This window comes from Anser brachyrhynchus (assembly GCF_964034855.1).
Source record: "Anser brachyrhynchus genome assembly, chromosome: 5".
Taxonomy (NCBI): Eukaryota; Metazoa; Chordata; class Aves; order Anseriformes; family Anatidae; genus Anser; species Anser brachyrhynchus.
In genome coordinates this window covers 8354334-8368423 of record NC_137699.1, presented here as the reverse complement: position 1 = coordinate 8368423, position 14090 = coordinate 8354334, and the positions used below count along the sequence as shown (strand labels likewise).

Genomic DNA, 14090 nt, shown 5'->3' with positions numbered 1-14090 from the left:
CGTACAGTCCAGCAACCAAGACCCACCCGGGTTCCCGCAGAAATCACAGCTCAGCCAATAGAAGTAGTGTAGCCATGGAGAGGCAGGTGAAAATGGCATGCAGGATAACCAGGAGTTATTTTTTGCCTTCTGTTACCACTACAATCATTCCCCAGGACGTCCTATGGGTACTTGTGCAAACACAGCCGTTGTGCTGGTAAGACACGCTTCCTGTGGCAGCCCGGGGGCTGAAGGCACCTGGCAGGGTTTGTTTCTTCACTGTAGCCCTGGCTTTCACTTGTGGCCCACAGACCTTTAGAAACCCAAAGGCTTCTTCTCAGAAGCGAGTAAAAGCTCTCTCACCGTTGTCAGAAGCCCTTAATTTGCTAATTTTTGATTTGCAGAACAAGTGAAGAAGGGGAAGAAATGTATAGCATGAAAGATTAAACATTACTAAAGAAAATCTATTTTCTTATTTTATAAAGAAGTGAGGAAATGAAGATATTTTGCCTAATTTAATGATCATTTGCCACACATCTGAGCACCTGAGTTCTTAGTCTGAATAAGTGTAGATGAAATTCAGATACAGAAAAGATCATGTAGAAAACTTGATTTTCATACACACATGGACACTATTTTTATATTTTGATCTAGCCAGGGGACAGAAATCATATTATGAGATTTAATTACATTATTGTGACTAACAGTTCTAGTTACAAATACTGACTATTGAAAATGGAAGCAAAATGCAAGCTCTCTAGTAGGTAAACATTTTATTTTAAATTGACTGAATTTGAATAATGAATAAATTTGAGGAAATTGCAATCTGCTTCTGAAAGTTCCATACAAAGAAAAAGGAGCTAAGCTCATAAGGTGAATTATTAATGTCAGTATATTCGCTTTGCTCCAGTTATTTGTAACATAGGAAACGCGAGTTGTGTGTGTATGTCATTTTAATATTAATTCAGTTGCCAGCTTCGATCTAAAATAGTGAGACAGATCCTCATTCTCTGAGAATTTTTAGCGTGAGTGAGATCAATACGGCAAAGCATTGTGCCCAGAGAAAGGCTAAGGATTGAGCGTGACCGCAATACCTGAGGTTGGTGGCTTTCTGACCCTCGTCGATCCTCACTGCGGCATGGCAGAGGCGCCCGTGCACCAGGAAGCTGCTCAGCAGGAGCAGCAAGGCGTGTACAGTCACTGCTGAGTTCAAATGCGTGCTGCGATCGTATCTGGAATGAGTTTGATCAGGGTCAGCTAGAAGAGGATAAACAAAAGTAAAACATCACGTACTTCAACACAGCTGTGTGCAGCTGCCAGGGCCTGGGCCAGAACCAGGAGCTAATATCCTTGCTGAGACATCCCTTCAGAAGTCGGCATTTCAGCGCGAGTGTTACACGACCTCTCTTTTTTCCATTCACAGCACTTCCTTATTATTCATAAATACAAATTTCCATTCCATCTTTTCACCCTATCTATAAATATCTGCAGTTGCACCAAGTGTAGGAATGAAGTTCTATTAAAGGGAATTGTGAATTACAGCTATATTTTTAGATTTAAGCTTTTTGCTAATTTAGTTTCAGTGTTTCCCAGAAATGCAGTGATTTTAGTACTCGCAGCTGCTAACTGTGTGACAACACTGGGCGGTGACGCCTTACATTTATACCCCGCACATACGCAGGCCCACTGTCGCTTTCCAGGCTTTCTTTTATTGGTAAGTATCAGCCTGAAGAGGACCACCTCTAGGACTGAGAAGGTTATCTGGAGCTTCACAGACGTGTTCAGATCCATACAAGACTTGGAGAGTTGTAGAGGAGTTCTTAGCCCTGGGAAAGCAACATCTTCCTTCATTCGGTGTCATGTTTTAGTATCAGGGTGTGAGTAAATGTACTAGCAATGCCCGTGAAACCACCCATTGCAGAGGAGTAATGACCCCTCCTCACACCTTTGCTACTGACTTAAAAGTGCTCAGAACGAGGTCCTTCATCCCAGCCTCCATGTGGACTCTCATCATGATGCCAATGGTACAAGGGGCGCGTTTGCAAGACTACGTGCTGATTTTGTGTATGGCACTGAAATACCATCAGAATATGTTACAACGCTACTCAATGTACTGAGGCTTTGGTGGGGGTGAGGCTTTGCTAGGTCCATCGCATGACTGACATGGAACCCAGCACGCTCCTTGAGCTAAGGATCCTGGCACCAACTTGCAAACCAACTGGATTTAAGTCCCAGATGCTGATCTGCAAAATGCCAATGGTTCAAAAAGTCTTGACGGCCATAGCAGAAGAGGCAAGGAGACAACCTAAATTCTGTTTAGATACTTAAAATGGATTGTGTGTGTGTTTCCATGTAGGCTATCATTGATACAGTCTTGGGGATCAAAGGGAAATGGCAGACTAGGATCATTTTACTCTGAAGCAGCTTAAAACAAGGTGAGAACGCCCTTATTTTCACTACAAGCCTGAGAAGAAGTCCCAGGGGAGCAGGTTGATTTGGGGCTTTCCCTTTTCATCTGGCATTTCTGCCTTTCCTTCTTCCCCTGCTTTGCTGTGTCACGGCAGGCGTGGTTGTGACAGAAGGGAAAGATGGAGCAGGCCAGGCCCCGTGCAGGCTGGGCCCCGCAGCCTGGCTGAGCTCCCTCGCACCCGGTCCAGCAGCAGCGGTGTGAGCAGGGGCCTGCAGCTCCTTCAGCCCCTCTGTGCACGGCCACCGGGGCAAGGCTGAGCTTCAGCCAGGCCAAGGCCACTTGCGGCCTGCTCAGAGACCTCTACTCAGGTGTGGGAATGAGCATAATGCACGAGGGAGGAAAATTTGGTCTAAAAACACTTGACCCTGTCTGTATTCACTACAGATATAACTAGGCTTTTGACCTTCTAGATGTGAGAAATACAAAGCTTTGAGCATAAGTGAGCATGTTGCTGGAGCTGATGCTTTTAGATTTTTAACTAGTGCTGTGCCACTCTTTCTAGCATTATTTGGACATTCATTGTGAATGAAATATATGTGGTCTCTTTCTAACAAAATCCAGAAATGCACATTTTACAGGTCTGCTTTTTCTAATATGGAAGGCAGAAATCCATACAGTCTGGAGACTTAAGGTACTGGAAGTAATTTTTCAAAACGTGATGCTTACCGCATTCACTGTTTCTATCAGCTGCAATGCAGTTACTCCTCAACATGAGCCCCACACCCAGTGGTTAGAATTTGCTGGGCTCAGCTATACCACGCTAACATGTCAGATCTGTGTGTTCCTGTGATGACTAATAGTGGTACAAGAATTAAACATTACTCATCTGGTCCAAAATCTGCTCTCCATGGGACATGTATAGCAGAAACAATAGTGGGAGCTGGCTCTTTTCTTGGGGCTTGTTCAAGGCTTGTGCCAAGTCCCCTGGAAGGATCATCTATGAATGTGTGAAAAGAATACTGGTGTCAGGCAAAATTCCGGTCCAAGTTTCATACTGTGAAAGGCTAAGGACTCTGGTGGGGTTCAATCCAGATAAAAATGACTTTTTATTTAATTCAAAAGGTGCTGTACCAGAGGTGAGGTCATTGCAGAACTTGGTCCAGCACCTTTCTCACTTATAAGGCTGGCATGTATGTACATCTCATATTGTCTTGGGGTGGATCCAGATTTCAAACCGAGCTTGTATTGCTGAGTTGCCCTGCACAGAGGCCAGGGAGATGCTGGTTTCTTAAAGGGTGAGAAGATTTTCCTCTTCTTATTTCCTGATTGTGTATTCCCCAGAGGCATCTTAACAGCACAGCCCAGTGCCAAAAATTAAAACTAAAAAAGGACGGGAAGGAGAGGAGGGATGAGAATAACAAGACATACCTGCTGCAGTCCTGGCTGTATATTCCCTCTGTGTCCCACTGACGGTGTCATGTGGAAGGGAAATTGTTCTATCAGTGACTGTGTTAGATTCATGACCCCACCACAACCTTGAATTGGCCTTTAGTTGTCGCTGATGGGAACTGAAGAACAGCTCCTGTCGACATGATTGCTGCTCTCCAATGAATCAGAACACGCAGGGCACAGAGCAGCACATTAAACTAGCAACAGAAATATATCACTGTACTTTTATATAGATGTATTGCTTTTGCCCAGGCATATAAATGATTGGGCTATCCACTTATTTTTTTTCCAAGGACTATAAATTAAAAATAAGCTAAGGGTTTTGAAATTATGTTCTCTCTCTCTCCCTCTTTTTTTCCCTCCCCTTCTCTTTTTTTTTTTTTTTTTTTTTTTTAAGCTAGGAAGCTATTTTAGGTCTACAGTAAAACATTTTAAAGGTAATCTTACAGCCTGTGTCTATTTGAGCATCCTTTTTCTAAAAGAAATCTACTACTGCAGCTCTGGTTCAGGTAATTTAACACTTCAGCATGATCACAATAACTGCATGCATCCCTGTGCTTCTTTTGCTGCTAATGAACAGGATGTATGTTTTAATTTAATAAGATGAGTATCTTAAATGGCAAAATTTGTGTGTCACATGTTGGTGTGTTTTTTTTTCTTTCCCCTAAAAAATATTTCATAAACTAAGATTATTTCAATATACCTTAAGCAAAGGTCACTTTGACTTGAAAGTTAGTTTGATGTACAGCTGCATAATTTAATGTAGTGCCTTCAAAATTGAAATGTTTCACCATTAAATTGCATTTAATTTTTGCAACCTTCTCTGCGTGCCGATTGAATCTTTTTAAACCATCCATTTAATTCAGAGATGATACCACCAAACTTGCCATATAATGCCTGCAGGAGATTAAAATGTGTTTTGTCCATGGGATATTTCCAGCTCCTTGTGGACAGTTTGTCACTCACCAAGTTTACAGCCAGATGCAGAAAAAATAAGCAAGCTGTTTCCCTTACCTTCTTCCCCCTTCTTATGTTTTTTGGGGGTGAAATGCAGAACAAAAATAATCAAAAAGTCCATTTCTTTATGGTGTAAGACCAAGGCTGGACAGTATCACAGTTTTTGTTCCCATGGAAAGAAAAAAGCCCTACAGCTCAACTCTGGAAACCCTTGCACATGCAATCAGCCCCTCGTCATGCAAGTGGAACAACTGACTTGCGTGAGGCAAAGTTTTCCTACAAGGATCTGTGGGACTGAGCCAGATCACCTTCTGCCCATTTTCCGAACATGCCATAATCGGACCTTTACTTTTTTTTACCTTTACTTGTCTTTGGGTAGTTGCTAAGGAATTTTGGTTTTAGCCATGCATCTGTGCATTAGATTAAATGAATTTGTCATCCACCAACATGCAACCTGGTCAAAGAAAATAAACTAGCTGGTTACAGCTATTTCCTCTCAACAGAGTCATAAACACTGTGACAGTTCTTATGTATCTTTTCACTAAACTTTGAATGATCGCATCTTTACTGTATACCACTTACTATCAAAGCTAGTAAAGTATAAATAAAAACCTGGTTGCACTAGATCTGAAATGACTGGTCTTTTTACAAGATACTAATGATAATGTGGTCATTCAACATTTTGAACCTTTTAGCTGACTGCTATCACAGACAGCAATACTTCATCACACCACAGTTTTGACAATATTTAAAACTTCAGTCCTTTTAGGCCTTCTGAGCAGCAAGTGCAATATCAAGAGACTGGAAGGCTTTGTAGTGTGGAGAGGGCATGTAGTACATGAAAGACCGAGCATCTAACTGCCTAGGAAGTAACGAGACCTCAGTCCTCCTGCTTGGTTGCCACCTAGCCACTGTGCTTTAATTCTTTAGGTGTTTAATTGTCTATCAATAAATCTTTCTAAATGTTCCTGGCACAGTCAGAGTTAGTTGAGATCTTTAGAGAGCTGTGCACTCCAACATCTAGCTTGTGCTAAAATCCTATCAAGAGCCAGTTAACCCACGGATTATTGGCTGGTGGATGGAGGGGAGCATCTCCTCCTCTTTGTGTTTTCTCAAGAAGGGAAAATGTGATTGTAGGAGAAAGGCTTTCTAGCTGTGATCTCAGAGAAAAGAAACACTTACCTCTCTCTGAAGGAAAGCGGTGAGACAGGGGCTCAGCTTTTTCTCTCCGGCCAGCTCAGGCATTTCTGGGCGGCTCTGTGCTGAGTGCGCTGGCTTCCAAAATAGGGATCAGTGACCTCTGGAGCACTGCCCGGAAAGGCTGGCTGTCAAACCTGGGCTGTGGGTTTTAAGGTCCATCAGTCAGACAGAGCAAGCTCTTGGTGAATTCTGTCCCCTTTAGAGCCCATCACAACATCCATCCACACATGTGCATCCTTAGGATAAGAGATGCTGATAACTCATTCTCCAGATTATTATTTAAAAAAGCAAAATCGTTCTATGCCAAGAGAAAGGTACTTGCTTTGTGGCTGAAGTACCACCCTGAAGCATTTGGCTTCTCTCCCTGGTACACATGCAGTTTGCCACATGGCCTTGGGAAAGCCAATTAGCTGCTGCTTGGTTGCCGAGCTGGGGAATTAGGAAGTTTTTTCTTTCCCATTTTCCAGAGCTGCTGTAAGCCTTGACTCTCTAATAGCTTTAACACACACTAATTGTTTACAAATTAACTTTTGAGCATGACTGGTGCTAAATTCTAGACCTAATGAATTTATGTGTCAGAGGGCTCACTCCTAAGCTGCTTTCGGCTGCCAGGGATGTATTGGTACCTGCAGGGGCATTTCTTTCTTTCTGTGTTGCCAGCTGGGTGCCGAGGGATGGTGGTCACCAAGACAGGATGATCTCTGGCAGACCCGGGGACTAGTGAGTGTTTTCCTTTGGAGGAAAAAAGGAATGAGACCAACCACTGCTGCGAGGCCAGCGAGCCACTGCCAGCTCCTGCCTCTTGTTTTCTCTGTTAAAATTCTGAGTCACTCTCTAATCTAGTCTTAAAAAGGCAAGGAAAAGCTCTTGTGAACAGCCATGGAAAAACAAAATAGCAACAACAAAACCAACAGAAAATGAGAAACTGTCAGAAGCTGGCTGTCTCAAATTGGGGCAGCAGTAGTCAGCGCACAGCACAGCTCCCTAGCACCGTGTTCCCCACCCAGGACTGCTTACACTGAGTTGTAGCTCAAATCTTGCCGCTGATCTAAAGTGAGGTGAAATTTAAGTTACCAGCTGCCTTGTTACCACTGAACTCAGATAAACTGAAAATACTTCCACCCCAGAAGTATAACTGGCACTTGAAGGACACATAGAAAGTCATTACTGAAGGGCGCTAACTTTTCTGATAATAAATTAGTTTTCTGACTCCTTGAACACTTTGTCAGCCCAGACAGTAGATTGTTTTATGACACAGGGCTGGCATGTTGTTTGCTTACTGATGTTATGAATGTCTGTGATTTTATTTAGGGTTTAGGTTATCGCCATATGTTGAGATTGCACAGGGAAAAAAATCTTGAAGTGTCCTGGGCTGATCTGTTCATCCAGCAGCTCACATGAAGGGAAAGGTTGACAAATTTCTGATATCAAACCCAGCTGTCAGAACAACACGGGGTAATAGCTGTCCTTGTCAAACGCGCCAATTAATTCACCGGACTGTCAATGGGGGTATAATTGATAGACTCCACAATCTGGCTGAGTAATGAAAGTCAGAAGCATTACTAAGACCATTTCACCTCCTAAGAGATCTTATAACGTAACCTGAGCTGTCAGCGCTGTGATGAGGGATGCTTAGAAAAAAGCAAAACAACAGTTTTTTGCAATGGTAAACAGAGGTTTCCTACGAATCCTGATTTTAAGGGTAGAAAAAGAATATGTGAAAAGAGAGAAGATGAAACAATGGAATAATATTGTGGAGTGACAGTTTTATCCAAATACTCTCTAAAGCGGAATAGAAAATATAATTAGAATCGTTATTCTCTGAGAATCAGTGTGTTGTGAGAGTCTTTGTTCTAATGAGTGAGTTATTTCTAAAAGAAAACATGGCCATTGTCTTAAAAGCTGCGGCTGTCAGAAGGCAGCGTCAACTAAACATGCTTATCAGCATAATCCTTTGTCTGATCCAGTAATGTTTGTTAAGAACTTCCCCCCCCCAGAAAAAAACATTATTAGAGTTCCCTGACTGCTGTGCTAATTTGTCCTCTTCTGATGTACATTTTTAATAAATTGAGTTCTCTTGGCCTTACAGGGTGATTTTATATTAGCCACTCATTAAAAAAAAAAATAAAGTTTTCTTCTTCATCACTACAGCTCAGAGATCAGGTCATTAGACCTACAACCAGACCTACTACAGTGACATGTGCAAGTGAGAACCAGCATATCGAGTCATCTGTGCCAGTGGGCAAGCACTCATAGCCATGGACAACACCATAATAAAATACAGAATATAATCTTGACAGAGAAATCCAAAAGCCATATACATTAGAAAGATAACAGCAAGAAAAAAAAAAGAAAAAAAAAAGACTGATGTTCAACAAAAAACTTAGAGCGGAACTGATGCTGCCCTTTTGAACCACCAAGTCTGCTCCTTCCAGTACAGACAGAAAGGAGGGACAGGAGGGCCTGATCTCACCATCACCCCTAATACACAACCAAAGTTTAATGCAGGAATACATAACGCACCTAAGCTCCCCCAGGGAATGAGGAGGCACATTCCTACATTGACCCATGAAATTTGTCACACCCTCTTTCAGCACACTGCATTGGCTTGACTGTTTCTGAGATATCACAGCTCTGGGATACTGCAAATGAATCCTCCTCATTACTGAAATGGACTTGAGAAGTAGCTGCTTGCTGGAAAGAGCAGGGGACAAAGTCGGGCCTGCTCCTCTGGAGCTCCTCTTGGAAAGGAAATAAGCCACCTGGGAATTTAATGCATGCTCTGACACCCTGAAAAAAAGAGAAAACCGAGCTTCTAAGGTACTTTAGGACAGCGTTCTACGGGGAGGGACCATAGTATTGTTTCTTTATGCAGTTCAGGAAGTGATTGTAAAACATTAAAACCACTGGCAAAGATGAGAAAAGCAAGTTTAAAAGGACTGCCTGTGCTGGGTAGCCCTGCTTTCCTGTGTCCTAGGATTTATGTACTTATGGATGAATTTAATGCTGGGTGATCAAAAGAGTTCAAATAGTGGTTGTATTAATGATTTCAGCATAACCTCTAAATCCCAGGATGGCAGTAGAAATTTTCAGCTTGGTCTTAATCTTCTGACACTTTTTATTAAGAGCTAAATTAAGTGCTGTTGCCTTATGATAAAGGAGCTTACAGGAGTGTTAACAGTATTGTCACTATAGTGTATGTATACTCCGTGCTCCAAGCTCAATTTCTGGTTATACTAGTTTTCTGGTTAGAAAGTAAATTACTAATGGGAAAATCTCCTGTCTGATATTCTTTCAGCCTTTTTTCCTTGATATTTAATTAATCCTTACTTTATTTTATTATTATTATTTTTAAATCCTTAGCCTTTTTATCTGCCTCTCTGAGTTTTGAGAGAGATGAGCATTGTTGCCTATACCTGTTAGGGTGTCCCAGGACAGAAGAGCCTGAGTCTTCCGGTCCATGCAGAGTGCTTTGGCTCACAATTGCCACTCTTTCTTCTGGTCTTCCCAACAAATGATTGGTACCTGCTAAAGATACCCGCAGGGCTAACAGCTCATAAAAGTGTTATGCATTTTTCAGCAAAGACCTACCTTATTCTGGAGTTTAGGTCACATGTGATCTCTATTTTGTGACCAAGGAAATATTAATATGCCTCAAAGAAATATGAGAATCATCTCACCATTACTCTTTCTCTCTTCCTTCACGCTGTTCCCTGAAGTATATTGATCTTTAAAGCAGTAGTTTTCTTGAGCCAGTATCAAGAGAGTGCGTCTGAATCACAGACAAAAATAAGTCATGTTCAAAACTGTTCTTATCCCTCCAGACAGCTTATTCATGTCAATCCCAAAGATGTCTCATTTTCTAACTTAGGGATAGTCTTATCTGCTAATTAAAGGTAATGCCATCCCCAAAGACCAAAATTGTCATCCCTAGTCTTTGTTTTGAAGCTAGAAGGTATCACAGGAACTGATGCTGAGTGCCTTGAGATGAAGGACAGGGACTTTGGAGCTGACATGCTATTGCGTTCCTTCCCATACATTACCATGGGGGCTGTTAAGGACCCTCTTATTGCAGAATCTACTGATCATACAAAAGCCAGATAACATCTTTTTTGTAGTTCATAGTTTTCATCTGTACCCACTCAAACTCCCTGTTGGCTGTTTAGCTTCATGTCTGTGTATTATTTGGGCTCCTAACATAAACCCAAAGCTACAACTGAATGAGAAAAGGTGGGAAAGAAGAAGTGATGCTCATGCTGGTGGCAATCACATCCCATGAGAATCTGCTACAACAGCACTACTGGGCTTTGCAGGTACAAAGCCATGAGAATAACAGAAGTGGAACAAGAACAAGAGTGTGAGAACAACAAGGGAAAAACACTACCACAGACTGGCTAGGAAGCATGGCCACAGCAGCCTGGGTGAGAAAATAACAGAAGTGAGGGGGAGAACACAGAGTACTCCTCCGTCCCCACTCCCTCCCGACCTGAGGTTAGTTGATTCCCTGCTTGGTATAAGGTATGTGGCAATAATATCTTAATGTTGTGGCCTTCAGCAAATGCAAGGTTTAAGACTTGAGGGAAAGACATCTATAAATTCTCTGAGTGATGAATGGCTGGCAGTTTCATTTGAGTACTTTCTGCTGCAGAAATTTAACATTTTTTTCCAAGGGCATATGCCAGAGAAGAGAATGAGGAGAGTTTTTCATCTGAATACTTGCATCTCCATCATAAAGTAGATGTGCTCACTGCGGGCCAGCAGAGCCAGAAGATTGCACACAGAGCACCCAAATCCCAGAGAGGAAGAGTGGGGGGACAACCAGGTTACGGTCTTGGCAGAAGCCTGAGAATGCTGCGATGTGCTTTGCTGGGCAAGGTGGAAGATGCGATGTTCCCAGCTGGCAACCGATGGTAACGTAATACCCGCAGATGGAGGCTGAGGGCGATACGATATTCCCAGCTGGTAGCCAAGGCCTGCCTCAGTGCATTCCCATTTGTACACGCAGCTTCTCCGTACAATGAGAAAGGGTGGGCAAAGTGCAATAAAGCAGCTGGTCTATTAGAAGATAAGCTTTGTGGGGAATAACACAAACATGCAGAATCCCCTTAATCTTAAACTTTATTAGCCTAGATAATAGGCTTTGGTAGTGACAACAATCAGTTGAAATGCAGAATTGTCTTGGCTCCCGCGGCACCTGCCGTGTCAGTCAGTCAAAAGCCATCTTCTCACACACAAAAAGGTGGCTGTTTGGTACAAGTAAGCTACAAGTTTTATTCATTTGTTTTGAAAAGGCAAAGGAAAGCTGGCTACCCACTCTTTGTGGATTTAAGCGTGCTCTCGCTACAGGGGAAAGGCCAAAGCACTGTGAAAGCCTGCTGTCTTTCTTTACCTCGACGGAGTAGGAGCAAGATATCTTTCGTCTGCTGAAGCCAACATGAAAGAGTAGGGTTGCTATTCCTGCTCTGAATGAGGTCAAGTTTCCTAATATTCAGCCAGTGATGAGAAAGGGAAATGTGATATCCTTCTGTATAATCTCCATATGCGCCACTTGCAATATCTTTGACATAAAATTAATTTAGTTATCCACAGAACAATTGAGAAGAAGCATCTCTCATTCTCTTTTTGGTGGAAAACTTAGATCTCAGAAGCTCTATGCACACATGCAATCCCCACTCCTATAAGTGGACAGGTACAAGCTTTCAAATGAGAAGGCATTTCACTTTAAAAATGGCCTTGAATGTATTAATATTTCTCTGTTGCGTGTGCTTTTGTAAAGTTAATTTTTCCTCCACAGCCCTACTGTCAAAATGTTAGGCAAAAAACCTGTTTAGAAATATTTCAATACAAACTTTGGTTAAAAGAATAACTACAAGGTGACAGAGGGTAATTTTTAAGTCAGAAGAAATAAAAGCAGTTCTAATAATTAAGTGCCAATTATTTCAACTTTTTAAATGTCCTCTAGCGATATTTGCAACAGGTACTGCAGCAGAAATTCACAGTGCAAGATATGTTAGGTAGAAAAAGGGGCTAGCTTGGTGGGTTTTACGTGGGTCCAGGAGGGAGTTAAATAAGTCTAAGTACTATGAACAGTAAAGATGGGTCTAGTGGGTTAGACTGCTGTTAATAGTTTTGCCCATGAACCCACAATCTTCCCCTTTCAACATCTAATGTTATTCCACCATCTTCTCTGAAGAAAATGGAGATTAAAAAAAAATGACTAGCAGAACTATACGAAGAAATGGAACAGAAGATGCATTGCAGCTTCCATTGCTCTGTGCCTCTCTCCCAAGGACAGAAGTTGAACCTGCAGTGAGGCAGTGGTACCTGATGCAGCCGCCTGCCAGCTGCATGCAGCAAGCAGTGGGAAAGCATCGGCAGGGCAGACCAGACACTGTCATGCAAGCTAGCTAGGTAAGAACTACTGCGAAAGGTAAGAGAGGAGCGTAATGCTATCTGAGTGCAACTGTAGAAGAAATGCTACTTTGATTTATCTCCACTGAGTTGCCTTCAAAACTTGTCATCATCTGCTCCAAGCAGTTCCAGGGCTTCTGATGAGCAGCTTTCACGTCCAGAAAGCTTTATCACCCTTTTGTTTTATCAGGACTGAGACATGCTTGCCTTCTTCAGATGGTTCCCTTTCCTCCGCTAGACATAACCAGAACACCTCTGCTTCCTTTGCAATGGTGTATTGATTTTTTTTTTCCGTCTCTCTTTCCCTAGGGAATTGACTGCACTAGATCAAATTAAGAACAATCTAAGCATTTAATGGGGCTCCTTCGATACAATGAAGTTTGATTGCTTGAAGTTGAAGTTCATGATAATTATTTATGCTGACAGCACCCTCTCGGGCAATAAAGACTGACCCTTTCCTGAAGGCGCTGGTCTTCATCAGGAAACTATTTTCATTTTGCGGTGCTTTTCTAGTACCCATACTTCTAATTATTAAATATGAGTAAACGATCATAGAACATAATATACCCTATTTTCTCCAAAAGCTGGTAGCACCTGCAGTTTTGAGATTACCAGCAAAACCTTAGACTCTTCGGGTACAGTTCCCAAGTACCCGATAAAATCTGTTTGTGATGAGAACTGCAACATTTCTGTATTGTCTTAGAGGCTTGTGCTGAAGACTGCGTACAATCATAACTCTTTGAGCTTACAAACAGGTTAATATGTGAGCAGATATTTTCTATGAATGGCTGAGAAGTTGAAAACAAATCTCCCTTTCAGCTTCTTGAGCCCTGTTATTAAAACTCCCCCTGGCTGGGTATAAAACCAGGCCTGAAGTCGTGCACATGCGCACACATATCCCATGAAACCAGGTGCTTTAGCTCCTGTGGATGTTTGTCAGCACACAAAACATCAGCACACCTTCACTTTTTGGTACATACATACACATAAAATTGAAAACATGATGATGTTTCATATGCACAAAATACATATATGAACATACATATATATGTAAAGTAGCCTTCCACCTGAATCAGTACAGCTCCTCTGATTTCAGTAACAGATGTAGTTTTACAGCAGATGGACTGCTTCAGAAAGTGAATCAGGTAAGGGAAAGCAGGCAGGTTTTTTATTTTTGTTTTATTTTAAATCTTTCCTCCCTGCCTAGAGCAACAACTACATTTGTCCAGCTCTTCTCTGGAGTGTAATTGTCAAAATATAAAGCATTTGGGGGAATCTATGGACTCGTGTATTTTGCCTTTTTTATGGCTGGGAGAAAAATGAACATGGCTTTAATACAAGGAATATAGTACTTACTTTGGTGGTTGAATCCTTCTGTGGTGGAGAGGCTGTTGTGCTCTGCCACACCTTCAGAAAAGTCCTCATTCTTCACCTTGAACAGACAGCCAGGGTCTCCGCTGTTTCTGCCAAACTCCTTCCTAGCGCAGGCTTCTGTCTTTGTATGTATAAAGTTCTCAGCATTAGCACTTTAAAATGATAATGCAGGAACAGCTGCCTTGCATTACTTACTAATTCCCCAGCCAATGGACTGAGTAGAAAAATTAGTCTCTTAACTCGTCTAAATGTAAAAATGATGTTATTTAAGAAATGATTTTGTTATCAGTTAGAAAATGGGAAAATTAAA

General features: G+C 41.9%; 1 protein-coding gene across 1 annotated transcript in view; it reads right to left on the bottom strand.

Annotated features, from left to right (window-relative positions):
* MPPED2 (metallophosphoesterase domain containing 2) overlaps positions 1-14090 on the bottom strand; it is a 603962-nt gene that overhangs the window by 379690 nt on the left and 210182 nt on the right. The window contains exon 13 of the mRNA XM_080595267.1: positions 1074-13901. The gene's annotated coding sequence lies outside the window, so the exon portion shown is untranslated. The remainder of the gene's footprint in view (positions 1-1073; positions 13902-14090) is intronic.